The 13,649-nt window shown below is 32.8% G+C and overlaps 1 long non-coding RNA gene across 1 annotated transcript; it reads left to right on the forward strand.

Annotated features, from left to right (window-relative positions):
- The first annotated feature begins 11,868 nt into the window (after positions 1-11,868).
- LOC131608109 (uncharacterized) lies at positions 11,869-13,343 on the forward strand. Its single transcript, XR_009285506.1, has 3 exons — positions 11,869-11,971; positions 12,426-12,551; positions 12,632-13,343. It is a non-coding gene; the product is annotated as an uncharacterized LOC131608109 (long non-coding RNA).
- The last annotated feature ends 306 nt before the right edge of the window (positions 13,344-13,649 follow it).

Here is a 13,649-nt window from a genome sequence, read left to right on the forward strand (position 1 = left end):
TGGAAAAAATGAGAGGTATTTATAGAATGAAAAGAAGTGATTCCGTACAAAAGGAAAATTTGAGTGGAAGTAAGATTTGAAAGAAAGTGTATGATAGTGTTGGAAAAAAGAGAGATGTATAGAATAAAGTTAAGATTTAATTTTTGAAAAAGAGATTTGAAAAGAGATTTTGAAAATAATGGAATATAGTACAAAAATTAGTAGGAAACAAAAAAATTAATAATAATTTACTTGTTACCAGTACAGTCTGAATCCCCGGACTAAGCGCCTGCAAAAGATTTAACTCTGTACCAATTGTGTCAATACTATTTATCTGTAAATAAATCTCAAATAAATAGCGTGTGTGAAGTAATAGACAGTACTTGGCGTCTGCGTAAGAATAAATTCAACAGCGAGGCAAAATACCGTATAAGAAAAATTCTAAAAACCAAGTATTCATAAATCAGGATATGAAAATCCAAGATTATATGAAACTCTTAATTTTTAGATTGAAGTTTTCTTGAAAAAGATGCGGGCAAATTTTAGGGTATAACACTTTCTCAAATTATTTTATCTACTTAATTTCATTCCCATGCGATATTCATATTTTTACTAAATCTTGATCTACATTATGCAGCTTCATTCTAACAATTGAAAATGAAGTTTATTCAATCACCGGAAATCTCTACCATGCGATTTGATTGGTCTCTTATTAGCGATAATTGTTCCTTATCAACGACCTTAATTTCCTTGGTTAAATATGGTGAGTTTATCTTAATCAATGATTTTGTAGTTTCGTTATGTAAAATGTTTTTGATTATAAATTTTACTTTTCTTCTCTAGTTGTCCTGCTTGCGCCATTTAACATTGAAGATTGAGAGGGACACTAATGGCATGCGTCAGTGTCATCCACATCCTGGGGACTTTTCAGACAAATCTAGACCAGTGAAATCCACTCCAGGTAATGGTAATCCGAAGGTCCAAGTTTTATCATGATGGAACCATTGCTCAGTGAAGTGTGAAAGATTTCCTTGAGGATTATTTCTTGGTAAAAAAATTCTGCAAAATTTGAATATATGATTATTCTGCAGAAATGCTGAGATTGAACTAGTTTTACTTACCGGAGGAGTCACTGCCAACGAAGGTGAACAATTTGATATAAGACTAACCTTTGTAGAATTTAAGCATTATGTCGATCTAAAGTAATAAGGGTGAGCACGCGGAAAAATCTCAAGAATGTATAGTGGTCGTGTTAGGAGATAACAATGAAAGGAAGAGAAAGCAAGTAGAAGATAGTGTGGATGAATTAAGAAACTTAGCCAGAACTGCTAGTTCTTGCAGCTAGTGATAGCAAGTTATAATATATGCTTGGTCTCTTCATGATGTAGTTTGCAATTTTGTATTTCTTTTGCCGAATTCTTGAACTTATGCTTGATTAGATTCTATTTAAGTTGCTGGATTCTGGCACTTATGCTAGATTGTTCATATTAAAGTGGTTGTATTATATGTTAAATTTGTAAATTACCTCATGTAGTGACTCCACATGCATTAAGAGAAAATTCAGATGTACGAATGATTGTTAAATAACTTGCTTAAATATGTATTAAGATCATTTCCATTCTAAAATTTCAATTGCTGCATTTTCTTACTAGATAGAACTCAATCTGTAACATAAAAATAATACAAATGTAGATGTTGAAATGAAATTGAACAACAATAGTGTCGAAAATATTTGACGTAATTTAAAGTAGAGCATTGTGTAGATGTTGTTGTCTTCTTCCTGACGATGACTACCGCATTGGTATTAGGGTTGTTTCCTTTATAAGTGGAAAAATGAATATTTAGTGTTTAATATACATATAAATATCATTTTTTTTATTTTTAATAAGCAACTCTTGAAGAAGATTGGAGTACAAGAAAACAACGAAAAAGCAACGCCATACGACAATAATCACTAGCTACAAAGGAGCGGATTTTGTAACCATTCGTACAAGTTACACCTAATTCTATCCTTTGACGCAATTGCAAGCTACCACCAAGAGTACCATATCGTCGTAAAGAAGATTTCATCGGCATCAACGACTGTGTTATTGAATACGATATCATTTTGATGCTTCCATATACTCCAAAAGATTGTTAGCCAAATAGCACCAAGCCTGCTCCTTGACAGTCCGCCAACCATGTCTTCCTTCCAATATAACAACAGCCTAAGACAATCTTCAACATCCTCCCCCACATGAATATCCAACCATCCTTGTAACTCCAGCCTTATAAATATCATTTATGTTATTTTAGTTTATAATTTAGTTGAACCGTTAATTTTACCAATCACTTTAATAAACTTATCAGCTAGTTGTCCTAACTATCTATTATAAATTGTAAGCTATTAGTTATCAGTCATAAGCCATCAACTATTTTTCAGATGCTATTTCAAATTATGTTTTAGTTTATAGTTTATAGGTTATCTTTTTTTCTTCCACTTTTATTCTTATTATTTTAACAAAAATCTATTTTTATCCTTTATAATTTATTTTAATTTGAAATTGAAACAATTATTTATTGAATATCATTTATGTTATTTTACGTTTATAAGTTAGTCAAACTGTTAATTTTATCAAACATTTCAATTAGCTTATCAGCTAACAGTCTCAACCATCCGTTATAATAAACTTTCGGTTTATAAGTTAGTCAAACTGTTAATTTTATAAAACATTTCAATTAGCTTATGAGCTAACAGTCTCAACCATCCGTTATAATAAACTTTCGACTAACTTATCAGCCAACCAATATCTTTATTAAACAAATCCTAGTTGACGGACTTGAAGTTTAACTGCTTAAAATATATTTTAAAATTAAATATACATTTTTTTATTATTATTAGATGTTTAATTTTTAACCAATTATAAAAAGCTATTTTCTCATAAAAAATAAAATTATGTTATTAGAATAAAAGAAAAAGGTAATACTAATAAAAGAAAAAACTATTCAAAGTCAATGAAATCTTTTAAAGCTATTTTCTAGCGCTGTCCGAGTGAGTGTGGGAAATGGAGCCTTAACTCCGTTTTGGTACGCGAATTGGACCGGGCAGCGGTATCTGATGGAGAGGTTTCTGGTTCTGTTTTCTATGGCTAACAATCATATCCACAACATTGCTTCTGCAGGTTTTTTTGATAACAATTGCTGGAGGTGGTCTTTGTCAAATTTATTTCAGGTGGGTAGCTCTGCTTTTATGCTGGCTGTGAACGGTAGCGAAGGGGCTGGTCAAGATGGTGGTGTTGCTGAGTGTCAGCCAGGCAGGGAGGCTGCGCAGGGAGGCGGTATTGAGGAGACGGCGGAGACTGGTTCGGCTGCTGGCAGCGCTGTTGTTCGGCAGTCCTTCTGCGATTTTAAAGAGCTTCTGCGCCCCCTTGTTTTGCAGCAGGAAGAGCCTGACTCGTTCTCTTGGAGTTTAAAGTTGGATGGTATATTCTCGGTAAAGTCTTGCTATGACTTTTTCAAAATCAATTTGTCGGGAGTGGTGGTGAATGCGGATATAGTTCGGGCTCTCTCTCATCTTTGGAAAGTCAAGGTCCCTTCTAAAATCCTCTTCTTTTGTTGGAGATTTATTCATAATCGCCTTGCTACTAGAGATCATTTAGTGAGACGAGGTATATTGATGGAGGGTAGGGATTCAATTTGTGTTTTTTGTTCGATGGAGGAAGAATCTCGGGCTCATCTTTTTTCGAATTGTGTTGTTTCGATTAGAGTTTGGCGTTGTGTTTATATGTGGCTTGGAGTTGGGGATCTCTTGTCTTTTGAGGAATTTCTAGATTTCTTCTTTAATTGTGAGAAGATTAAATGTCTTTCTAAGAGAGCCATTTTATCGGTAGCTTGGCTTGTGACGATTTGGACTTTGTGGAATAAGCGTAATGTTATTATCTTCAAAGATGAGTCCTTTAGCTTTATAGAGAGTATGTCGGAGATAATTATCATTTCGTGGTATTGGTTAGGTTTTTTTTATAAGAAGGAGCCGTTTTGTAATTATTTCGGTTGGAATATCCAACCTTTGTTGTGTTTTACATTGTAATCTTCTTGTATTGGGGTGGAGCATCCCTTTTGCTTCCTTAATTCCATTGCTTATTAAAAAAAAAATAATAAAAGAAATAGATTCCAAATCTTGTTATTCTCTGCACTTTAAATTAACTACATGTATATGTCTTATTATTTTAAATTAACAATTATTACGTTTAAGCTATTAATGAAAACTCATGTGTTACAAAATTAAAAAGTAAAATTGAAAACAAAAACTGGTTTTTGGTTTTTCAGTATTTTAGTTTTAAAAACAGCAAAATTCCAAATAGGTTTTGGAAACTATTTAACAAAATCAAATTCTCAAATAAATTTTTTATTTTTAAATTTTTTAAAACTAAAAAATTGTTTTTTAAAAAGAGAATCAAATATGCTCTTACTTTCTAAGTCACCTGTTTGGTTAGAAATCACCTGCTCCATTTCCATTGCATACTATCCCATTGAGCTAAGTAAACTAATTAGTCAATATGAAGATGTAACACCCCATACATAATTGACTAGTATATTATGCACGAAACGTTAAAATTGATACTGAGTACATACAAAAGCCAAAGATAAAAGATGATCCATATAAAATACAACATGAAATTCTAATAGGAATTACAAAACATGTATCTTCAATGGATCTGCACAGCGGAAAATGAGATCTAACGAGGTCTCCGAGCCATCACCACTTCCAAATCTTCAGTCCAAACCTGCTATGACCAAACGCTACTAAACTGCACCTGAAAAAAATATAAGTTGATTGGGGTGAGATTACTAAATCTCAGTGAGTCCTCCTATCCTATGGGTCCACTCGGTTCTACAGGGTACATGCATCAACAAAACCGAATCCACCATTGATCCGGGGTTTATCCTCACATACGGTACAAGTACGGAGCAAACACATGAATCGTCCACCATAGGAGTCATCGCATCACAAGTACAAAAATAGTACAATAAACACATATGCATAGCCATACCCATGTACGGGGAATCGAGAAGTGGTAACAACCAACTACCAAGGCTGCAGACACACCCTTGGTGAGTCACCAAGTACCTGTCGTCAAGAAGACTCGCACAAGACCATCGCTAGATGAAACGGATAAATCCTACATGGAATCCTATCCGTGACGAGTTACAGCGGTGACATTGCCTACACGGCGTCACGGCCCCGTCATCATCTACACGCAATATGGTTTTCACAAGTGCGACACGCCTAAATGACTGTACAAGCCCAACCGCGTAGGAGCCTAACGGTGTAGCCTACATGGCACCATTAGAGGTGAGTTATCCAAGTGATATCGCCTAATTGGCATCACAACTCCTCCATACCAAGCACGCCAGGTGTATTCTTCAGGTGAGACACGCCATAAAGACTCTCACAAGCTCACTCGCAATGGTAGCTCAGGTGTGTTAATCATACAAAGAACGCCAGGTGTATTCTCCAGGTGAGACACGTCATAAAAGACTCTCACAGGCACACTCGCAATGGTATTATCGGAAACTAGTCCATACACAATGGTGCCTTACCACCTAGTATTGGCCCACTTCGATTCTAGCATACCACACGCATAACAAGCGTCAATCACACAATACAATTAATGCCGACCGTTTAACCAAAACGACGGTGTCAACAGGATTTTCATGTATAAAACATAATGGCATAACATTCTCAATTATGGATATCACATTTGTAATAAGCAATAGATAATTTATGCCATGCATAACATAAGAATTGTTAATCAATAGGTGAAGACATAAGTTCTTATACTAATTCAGTGGTTCACTAAGTGGGGTTCCAATATTATTAAATCAAACATTCTGGTTTGGGGAGCTATTTCATTAAATAGTACATGTTACTAGCTTTCCAACGATATAAAGTTTGCGCGAAACGGACTTACGACGCAAAAGTTATGAATTTCCGAAGTTGTGAAAAATCCGCCCAACAGTGATGTAACCGGTTACATGAATCATGTAACGGGTTACAAGACCCAAAAACTGCGTTTTTCACCCTTTTTCACACATGTAACCGGTTACATCAACCATGTAACCGGTTACATGACTGACAGACCCCAAAAATCTGCATTTTAAAGTTCCAACTCTAATCCAACTTCACTCCAAATAAATCCCAACATGCCACAACAATTTAAATCATGTTTATACATACATATATCAGAATTTAGCAGGAATAGGCATAGAGTGTCAACATGCAACATTAATTATTTCCAAAATTCCAAACTCATTGTTTAATTATGCATGTATCACATTGATCACAAGCTAAACCCTTGAACATGTAATTTCTCAAATCCTACCCTACATTCCTAACTATGGGACTCCCCTTGGATTTAGAGAGGTTAGGATGGTGTTAATGCAACCTTTGAACTCTCCTCTTACCCAAAGGTTCACCTTCTTCATCATAAAATTCGTAGCTGTATTTACACACAAACTCAACATGAATCACTCCACTTCAAACTTGCGTATCTCCCTCAAAACAGAACCCATGAATGCGAATTAGTATACCAAATCGAAGGGAAATTCGTTAGCTTTCCAAAACTTCAAGAATTACCTCAATCGGAGCTGTGAGCAGAGAGTTATGATCGGTTTAGTGAGGGTTGTCCATGGAATACAAAAATGGAAACTTGAAATGAGATGTAAGACTTCTTCCACTTCTCTCTCCACTTCCCTTACACAAAAATCTGATTTGGAATGATATGTCTCTACTTACTACCTTAATGTCATGCAAGAGAAGGTTAACACCCCTTATGCCCTCCAACTAATCCATAATTACACCAATGCCACTTGGTTTGTTTCTAACCAATTTCTTAATGTATAATTATTCCACAATGTCCTCTTATTATTTCATAATCATGCTTGAATATAATATGGGATATTACAGAAGATTTGTTTGCAAAGTACTTAGTTTGACCAAGTGCATCTCTAAGGGGTGCTTTCGTATTATTAGTCAAAAAGAAAGATGGTGGTATGCATCTATGCATTGAATACCATTAGTTGAATAAATTCACTACCAATAGTAAATATCGTCTATCTCGAATTGATGACTTGCTAAATCAATTAAAAGGAGCTTGGTGTTCTTGAAGATTAGGTTCAATCAAGGTACTATCATATTCGAGTGAAGAGTTCCAACACACTGAAGACCCTATTTTGGACTTAGTATGGTCATTATGAATTTCATGTAAGAGTGTTCCAACCATTCATGGACGAGTTAGTTGTTTTGCGAGAGAAGAAGCTATTTGAAAAATTCAATAAATGTGAATTTTGGATGTTGTAAGTCAATTTTCTTGGTCTTGTTATTTCTTAAGGAGGTATGGAGGTAAACCCTTCAAAGGTAGAAGCTATGATAAATTGGGAGACACCTAAGAATGTGTCTAAATTTAGGAGTTTTCTTAGGGTTAATTAGCTGGATATTATTTGAGGTTTATTTTGGGATTATCTTAGATACCGTTGTCATTGAGCATATTCACTCTCACACGTAAAGAAACTCTTTCTGTTGGGATTCAAAGTGGGAGCGGAGTTAACGGAAGTTAAAAGAAAAGTTGACAACCGCTCCCGTTCAGCTGATTCATGATCCAAATCATATATATGAGGTTTTATGTGATGCTTCGAAGAAAGGATTAGGATTGTTGATTTTGAAATGGTCCTTTGATTTGGGGAGATTTAAAGTCCATCATACTTCTCGACGATATATGATTTCTGCTTGATTTTCCTGTCAAAGAACTGTTCCCCCGAGGTGGTTTTCTAAACTTGGAAATGTTCACCCACGTTTTATATGACTTGAATACATGTGTCTCCCCTTGCCTCTAAACTTGTAATTGTTAAAAGTGATTCCATATTAAAAATGGTATAAAGAAGTAATAGCGGATATGTATAATAATAAGGGGGATCTTGCCCACACAAAAGGAAAAATTAGTCCATAAAAAAAATTTAATAATTTATTATTGACCTTAATACAAAAATAGTTGTTGTCATCATAAATAAAATTTAAGAAAATAAATGTCAAATTATAAGTGATAATAATTTAAAATGGTACACTTCTTGGTAATTTATTCTTTTTAATTTTTCTAATTATGTTAACATTAAATATGTATATGGATACAAAATACATTATATTTTAATAACAACTTATTATGCCATATAAATTTTAAATTTTTAAAATGTTTATATTTTATATATATTTTATGAATATTTTTTGTTGCCCCTACAACTAAAAACTTGTGGATCCGCCACTAGAAATAAGTGGTAAAATATATTACTCCTTATTCGATTTGTTTATAGAAAAAGTTTTTTCAAAGTAAAATTTTTTTTTTTCAATTCTTAAATAATACTAATTAGTAAAATCAATATTACTTATATCATTTTCAAATTAATATCTTACCATTTGTGTTAACAATAGTGATGAATAAATCAATTCTTGATAGAAATAATTTTGTTATTCTTATTATCATTTTGAAATACTAAAATATACCCGCTCGCTCTTTCCATTACTTAAGACTCGTGGTAGTATAATTCATATCATTCTTTATTAAGTAGTATGAAGGTTGAAAAGAAAAAGAAAAGATGGACTAATCAAAAGGGGATCTTAATTAATTCTACTTGTTGTCATGCTTGTGGACCTAAAGTTGGGATATGGGGAAGATCTACCTAATGTCAGCATGCATGGATACCAATTCTAAGGTCTAATGACTTATCTTTCACTAGATGAAGTCAAGTCCTAAGGGAGCATGGTAAATAAAGATCAAACAAGAGACAAGCAAGGATAAACAACAAGCAAGCTCAAGGAAGCAACCAAACACATGTGTACTCAAGACACAATCAAACATAAGATCAAGCATACAAGGATAGACAACAAGTAGCTAGGCTTAAAACAAAGCAATGAAATTATGCTCAAGACACAAACAAACTTAAAGTGGTGCAAGGATAAACAACATGCACACTCTAAGTAATAAGCACCAATATGTACTAAAGACACTATACAAGAAGAAGGCAAGGATAACAACAAGCATACTTCAAGTAAACAAACATTAATGTGTGCTAAAGACACAAAATCAATCAATAAGTAGGCAAGGGTAAACTACATGCATACTTAAATGATTAAGCACATCCAAGTCATCTTGTAGTACTTAAGACATAAGAGAATCATCCTAGAGACCTCTCACAAGGTGTACATCTATGCCAGAGGATTTCTTCTTAATCACATACCAAAGATGGAAGAAGAATCAAGATGTCACACATGTGAGACTAAGTCAGACACAAACAACCATAACAAATGACTAGTGCTAAAGACCAAGTCAAGAATATATAGATGTTATGAAGTAAAACAATGCCTCAAGTCACACTAACTTGGACTACAAGTTACTTTAAGATCAATGATAAAAGAGATGCAAAAATTGCCATAAGAGGTAATGACCACAAGGCAAAACTCAAATAATCTGTGCAATTATCAAACATGTCATACACTAAGGGAATCATCCATCAAAGAAAAAAACAAATAGGTTATACTACTTGACTAGGAAGTAGAAAACCATCAAATAAAAATCCATATGAATCATGAACTTTAAAGGTTTCATCAACAACACAAAGTGGAAACAATAATAGTTAAACTAGTCACACAAATGTCAACATCTTCCACTAAAAAGGAATCATGTGTTGAATTTAAAGAAGGAGAAGAAAAGAGGAGGAACACCGATGGATAAGAACATTTAGTTTACAAATAAAAAATACAATAAAAAGAGAGGTTAGAACACCGACGTGTCAGGCATGCAATAGTATCATATAACTAAAATAACAATGATCAGCTATATAATCAAGTTGTAACTTCTCTTTTAGTTTATAAAATTGTCATGTCTTCAAACTTTGAAGTTTAAACATTTTTTCAAAGTATTTTCCTATTTTCAATGTCTTACTACCAACTCCCTATTTCCTTGTTTCAAGCTCTTTTTTTTTTCTTATAAAAAATGGATTAAAATTTGTTGTTCGTTATCAATGAAAAGTATGTTGATTTCAGGGATTTCGAACATTTTGAACCAAATTTGAGGAAAGCTGTTAACAAACAAAAGTTGAATGGTTACTTTAACATCCTACATGACCCCAATCTGGTCAAGAAATCATCCAGTCTTATGTCAATGTAAATCATTTATACATTACTCCATCACTAATTATTATGACAATCAATTGTGAAGAGTTTGATAGTTGTGTTGAACATTATGAATTCAACAATGTCTATGCAACCCACTTTCACCGACTTTTTGCCAACCAAAATAATCTCTTTAGTACTGCTTCTCTAATCCCAACTACAAAATTTTGATTTCAACTTCTAGTTGTAAATCTTTGTCCAAGAGAGAAAGAACTGTAAACACTTAGTTGGTATGACAAGAATCTCGAGTTATTCCTCACCTACAACATTACAGTTAATCTTCCTCTTACAATTTTCAACTTCTTAAAGAAAATGATAAAGACTTATCGGAAGGAAACAACTTTCCTCATACCTTATGGAATAGTTCTTTCTGAACTTCTCTATAAGTTAGGGATAGTTGAGGGTGATGTTGAAGTTGAGTTCACTGAGAAGTTTGAATTTTTTTAGTAATTTTCTTTGTTGTGTTGTTTTTTTTATTATCAATGAAATATTTCCTTTTCTATTATTGCCTATTCTTATTTAATAAAGTTTTTGAAAAATAATAATTAAGAAAATAAAACATGACATCTGGAAAAGACGCCAAGTGATAAACCTTTGAAAAAATTTTAAATGCGGCAAAGGAGATTTGAAGCGAGGTTCCTTATAGCTATATTATCTCGATACTTAAAAAACCAAGAAAACAGATTTATTATTTTTTTACGGATTAAAAATGATGCAAACTTATAGTTGTGTTACCTTGGTTTTTTAAAAGGCAAATGTAACATAATGTTTATCTTATTAAAAAAAAATATTACGCTCCTAGGACATATCCTTACGATTTTTAGCATGTTAGAAATGATTGTTCGTCATAAAAAATATTATTCGTTGTAGTGCTTATATCTAGTTTACTAGAAAGCCATATTCTCTGTATTCGTCAATAAGGGTATCGAGTGCCTTTGACCTTGCCGAGGTTAAGAGTGTTTCTTTTTTCTCTCAAGCATTATGTTGGTGGTTGTGTTGGTTCCACGGTGTCAGCTTCTAGCTGGTGGCCTTGGTTGTAGTGACATATGCTTCTTGAGTTTTTGATTGTTTTGGTTGGTGTTCCTTTTTGGAGGTGCTGCTTCTTAGCTTGTTGTGATGGGTTTGTTGTCACTCAAAATATTTTATTCATTGTGTGTCTAGCGGCTTGTTTCTGATACTTTTTGCTCATACAGTTACTAAGGGACCTCTATTCTATGCAATTACAAATCTTTCTTTATTCACACATTAATATTTTTTGTTCGTTAAATCAAGATCAAATAAATAAAGTATTAAATTAAAGGAGTTTTATTTAATATAAATTAAAAACTATATTTAAAGTTAGATTGTAGATCTAGATCCAACATACGGGAAAACGCCGAATGAGTGTATGCGGGAAAAATTGAATATCTAAATTGATTTTGAATTTGATAGTTTTTGGGCCTTAGGAATATTAAGCCCAAATTTATATTGAAGTAGGTCCAATTTCTAGAAGCATATTCTAGAGATCCATGGAATTCTATAAAAGATAAGGATAAATTATGATATTTCTAAATTAATAAAGAAAAGTCTAGAGGATTATTTATAGCCATTAGATTTAGTTTGTGGTGGAAAAATCTTAGCCGTTGATTTAAGAATGTTGTTAGTATAAATAGAGGTGATGTGCTTGAGTTTGTATCAAGCCAATAATTATAAAAACTCTATAATACAAGTAGTATTTTCTTTCCCAAAAGTTTCGTATGCTCTCCCAAATACTTAAACCCTTTTTCCATTCCACCAATGAATGAGATTTAGGTACTAAGCATTTCTTGTGTCACTAATTAACTAATCTGTGTTCTATTTTTGCTAGATTTTTTATCGGCTATTGTTATTCTCTTTTTCTATTAGATTTCGTTGTTGTCTCGTTTTTTCACAGTTCCACCGCTCAACCATTTTAAACTACTAACATTTAATGTAATAACACAAATGCAATTTTTAATGATTTTTTTGCCTTCAATATAAAATTATTTTTAAACAGATATTTTAAATATTTTTAATGAATAACCATTGATATGAATAAAAACCTTTCTCAAATATATATTCACGTTAATACCTTCAACTTGGATGTTGGATAATGACGCTGCCAAGAGTTTGATATAAACATTGTTATGCATGTGTACTACTTCTTTAGATCTGATTCTTTCATCTACTTAATTTCATTACTATGTGATATTCATATTTTTACTAAATCTTGATCTACATTATGCAGCTTCATTCTAACAATTGAAGATGAAGTTTATTCATTTACCGGAAATATCTACCATGCGATTTGATAGGTCTCTTGTTAGATATAATTGTTCCTTATCAACGACCTTAATTTCCTTGGTTAAATGTGGTGAGTTTATCTTAATCAATGATTTTGTAGTTTTATTATGTAAAATGTTTTTGATTATAAATTTTACTTTTCTTCTCTAGTTGTCCTGCTTGCGCCATTTAACATTGAAGATTGAGAGGGACACTATTGGCATGCTTCCAAGTCATCCACATCCTGGGGATTTTTCAGAAAATCTAGACCAGTAAAATCAACTGCAGGTAATGGTAATGCGAAGGTCAAAGTTTTGTCATGATGGAACCATTGCTCAGTGAAGTGTGAAAGATGTCCTTGAGGATTATTTCTTGCTAAAAAAATTCTGCAAAATTTGAATATATGATTATTCTGTAGAAATGCTGAGTTTGAACTAGTTTTACTTACCGGAGTGCCAACGAAGGTGAACAATTTGATATAAGACTAACCTTTGCAGAATTTAAGCATTCTGTCAATCTAAAGTAATAAGGTGAGCACGCGGAAAAATCTCAAGAATGTATAGTGGTCGTGTTAGGAGATTACAATGAAAGGAAGAGAAAGCAAGCAGAAGATAGTGTGGATGAATTGAGAAGCTCTGCCAGAACTGCTAGTTCTTGCTGCTAGTGATAGCTGGTTATAATATAAGCTTGGTCTCTTCATGATGTAGTTTGCAATTTTGTATTTCTTTTGCCAGATTCTTGCACTTATGCTTGATTAGATCCTATTTAAGTTGCTGGATTCTTGCACTTATGCTAGATTGATCATATTAAAGTCGTTGTATTATATGTTAAATTTGTAAATTACCTCATGTAGTGACTCCACATGTATTAAGAGAAAATTCAGATGTACGAATGATTGTTAAATAACTTGTTTAAATATGTATTAAGGTCATTTCCATTCTAAAATTTAAATGGCTGCATTTTCTTACTAGATAGAACATAATCTGTAGCATAAAAATAATACAAATGTAGATGTTGAAACGTAACTCAACAACAATAATATCGAAAATATTTGACGTAACTTAAAATAGGACATTTTTTTCTCGACGATGACTACGGCGTTGGTGTTAGGGTTGTTTATTTTGTTAGTGAAAAAATGAATACTTAGTGTTATATATATATATATATATATATATATATATATATATAT

Source organism: Vicia villosa, linkage group LG5, assembly GCF_029867415.1.
Source record: "Vicia villosa cultivar HV-30 ecotype Madison, WI linkage group LG5, Vvil1.0, whole genome shotgun sequence".
Taxonomy (NCBI): Eukaryota; Viridiplantae; Streptophyta; class Magnoliopsida; order Fabales; family Fabaceae; genus Vicia; species Vicia villosa.